This window comes from Sinocyclocheilus anshuiensis, unplaced genomic scaffold (assembly GCF_001515605.1).
Source record: "Sinocyclocheilus anshuiensis isolate Anshui unplaced genomic scaffold, SAMN03320099.WGS_v1.1 scaffold639, whole genome shotgun sequence".
Classification (NCBI taxonomy): domain Eukaryota; kingdom Metazoa; phylum Chordata; class Actinopteri; order Cypriniformes; family Cyprinidae; genus Sinocyclocheilus; species Sinocyclocheilus anshuiensis.
This window is the reverse complement of record NW_015552575.1, coordinates 163,187-166,298: the sequence shown is the minus strand read 5'-3', so window position 1 is coordinate 166,298 and position 3,112 is coordinate 163,187. Positions and strand designations below refer to the sequence as shown.

Here is a 3,112-nt window from a genome sequence, read left to right as displayed (position 1 = left end):
ACAACCCACCCCGGGTACCCTTGCAACCGCATAGCAAAACCCTAGCAACCACCCCAGTACCTTAGCAACTGCATAACAACACCTTAGCAACCGCCCCTGGTACCATAGCAACCGCATAGCAACACCTTAGCAACCGCAAAGCAACACTCTAGCAACCCCATAGCAACCTTCCCGGGTAACCTGGCAACCGCATAGCAACACCATAGAACCCACCCCGGGGTACCCTAGCAACCGCATAGGAGCACCCTAGTAACCACCCCGAGTACCTTAGCAACCGCATAGCAACACTTTAGCAACCGCCCCGAGTGCCTTAGCAACCGCATAGCAACACTTTAGCAACCGCCCCGGGAACCCTAGAAACCGCATAGCATCGCCCAAAAACCGCAAAGCAACCCCTTAGCAACCTTCCCGGGTAACCTAGCAACCGCATAGCAAAATCTTAGCAACCACCCCGGGTTCCCTAGCAACCGCATAGCAACAGCCTAGCAACCGCATAGCAACATCTTAGCAACCACCCTAAGTACCCTAGCAACCACCCCGGGAACCATAGCAACCGCATAGCAGCACCAACCACCCCGGGTACCCTTGCAACCGCATAACAAAATCTTAGCAACCACCCCAGTACCCCAGTACCCCAGTACCCTAGCAACCGCATAGCAACACCTTAGCAACCACCCTGGGTACCCTAGCAAATGCATAGCAACACAATAGCTACCCCCCCGAGTACGCTAGCAACCGCATAGCAACTCCTTAGCTACCGCCCCGGGTACCTTAGCAACCACATAGCAACACCCTAGCAGCCACCCCGGGTACCCTAGCAACCTCATAGCAGCACCGTTGGAACCACCCCGGGTACCCTTGCAACCACATAACAAAACCCTAGCAACCACCCCAGTACCTTGGCAACCGCATAGCAACACCCTAGCAGCCACACCAGGTACCTTAGCAAAAGCATAGCAACACCTTAGGAACCGCCCCGGGTAACCTAGCAACCGCATAGCAACACCCTAGCAGCCATAGCAACCGCATAGCAACACTGTTGCAACCACTCCGGGTACCCTTACAACCGCATAACAAAACCCTAGCAACCACCCCAGTACCTTGGCAACCGCATAGCAACACCCTAGCAGCCACACCAGGTACCTTAGCAAAAGCATAGCAACACCTTAGGAACCGCCCCGGGTAACCTAGCAACCGCATAGCAACACCCTAGCAACCATAGCAACCGCATAGCAACACAGTAGCAACCACCCCGAGTACCTTAGCAACCGCATAGCAACCGCAAAGCAACCCCTTAGCAACCTTCCCGGGTAACCTAGCAACCGCATAGCAAAATCTTAGCAACCACCCCGGGTTCCCTAGCAACCGCATAGCAACAGCCTAGCAACCGCATAGCAACATCTTAGCAACCACCCTAGGTTCCCTAGCAACTGCATAGCAACACCCTAGCAACTGCATAGCAACACCTTAGCAACCAACCTGGTTACCCCACCTTAGCAACCACCCTGGGTACCCTAGCAAATGCATAGCAACACAGTAGCTACCACCCGAGTACCCTAGCAACCGCATAGCAACTCCTTAGCTACCGCCCCGGGTACCTTAGCAACCTCATAGCAAAACCGTTGCAACCATCCCGGGTACCCTTGCAACCGCATAACAAAACCCTCAAGTACCCTAGCAACTGCATAGCAACAACCTAGCAACCAACCCGAGTACCTTAGCAACCGCATAGCAACACCCTAGCAGCCACACCAGGTACCTTAGCAAAAGCATAGCAACACCTTAGGAACCGCCCCGGGTAACCTAGCAACCGCATAGCAACACCCTAGCAACCATAGCAACCGCATAGCAACACACCCCGGGTACCCTTGCAACCTCATAACAAAACTCTAGCATCCACCCCAGTACCCTAGCAACCGCATAGCAACACCTTAGCAACCACCCCGGGTACACTAGCAACTACATAGCAACACCCAAGCAACCATAGCAACCGTATTGCAACACCTTAGCAACCACCTCAAGTACCCTAGCAACTGCATAGCAGCAACCACCCCAGTACCTTGGCAACCGCATAGCAACACCCTAGCAGCCACACCAGGTACCTTAGCAAAAGCATAGCAACACCTTAGGAACCGCCCCGGGTAACCTAGCAACCGCATAGCAACACCCTAGCAACCATAGCAACCGCATAGCAACACACCCCGGGTACCCTTGCAACCTCATAACAAAACTCTAGCAACCACCCCAGTACCCTAGCAACCGCATAGCAACACCTTAGCAACCACCCCGGGTACACTAGCAACTGCATAGCAACACCCAAGCAACCATAGCAACCGTTTTGCAACACCTTAGCAACACCCCGGGTACCCTAGCAACCGTGTAGCAACTCCGTAGCAACCATCCCGGGTACCCCTTCAACCGCATAGCAACCGCCCCAGGTACCCTAGCAACCGCGTAGCAACACCGTAGCAACCACCCCGGGTACCCTTGCAACTGCAGAGCAAAACCCTAGCAACCACCCCAGTACCTTAGCAACCACATAGCTACACCTTAGTAACCGCCCCGGGTACCCTAGCAACCACATAGCAACACCCTAGCAACGATAGCAACCGCCCCAGGTACCCTAGCAACCGCGTAGCAACACCGTAGCAACCACCCCGGGTACCCTTGCAACTGCAGAGCAAAACCCTAGCAACCACCCCAGTACCTTAGCAACCACATAGCTACACCTTAGTAACCGCCCCGGGTACCCTAGCAACCACATAGCAACACCCTAGCAACCACCCCGGGTACCCTAGCAACCACATAGCAACACCTTAGCAACTGCCCCGGGTACCCTAGCAACCGCATAGCAACACAGTAGCACTACTTCTAGTAACCGTTAGCATTTGGTCTCGTACGTTTATTTCTCCTCTTTCCTACTACTTGTTTCACTTATGTTTCAGTTTTTTTATAACCATTTCTTACTATGTGTCAGTAAGTTGTTGTTATTTTAGGATTTGTTTTGGATTATCTCTTGCCTTGCACATTTAGCCAGGTGTGTTTGGCTCAGTGTTATTTTTTTAGGATTACTGATAAACTAATGTAGTTTGATTTGTATTAGTTATCTATT

The 3,112-nt window shown here is 52.7% G+C and overlaps 1 long non-coding RNA gene across 1 annotated transcript in view; it reads right to left on the bottom strand.

Moving 5' to 3' along the window:
• LOC107665181 (uncharacterized) overlaps window positions 1-480 on the bottom strand; it is a 2,048-nt gene extending 1,568 nt beyond the window's left edge. Inside the window, exons 1-2 of the long non-coding RNA XR_001631527.1 lie at window positions 418-480; window positions 6-19 (exon numbers count right to left, since the gene is read on the bottom strand). This is a non-coding gene — a long non-coding RNA (uncharacterized LOC107665181). The remainder of the gene's footprint in view (window positions 1-5; window positions 20-417) is intronic.
• Window positions 481-3,112: the final 2,632 nt, after the last annotated feature.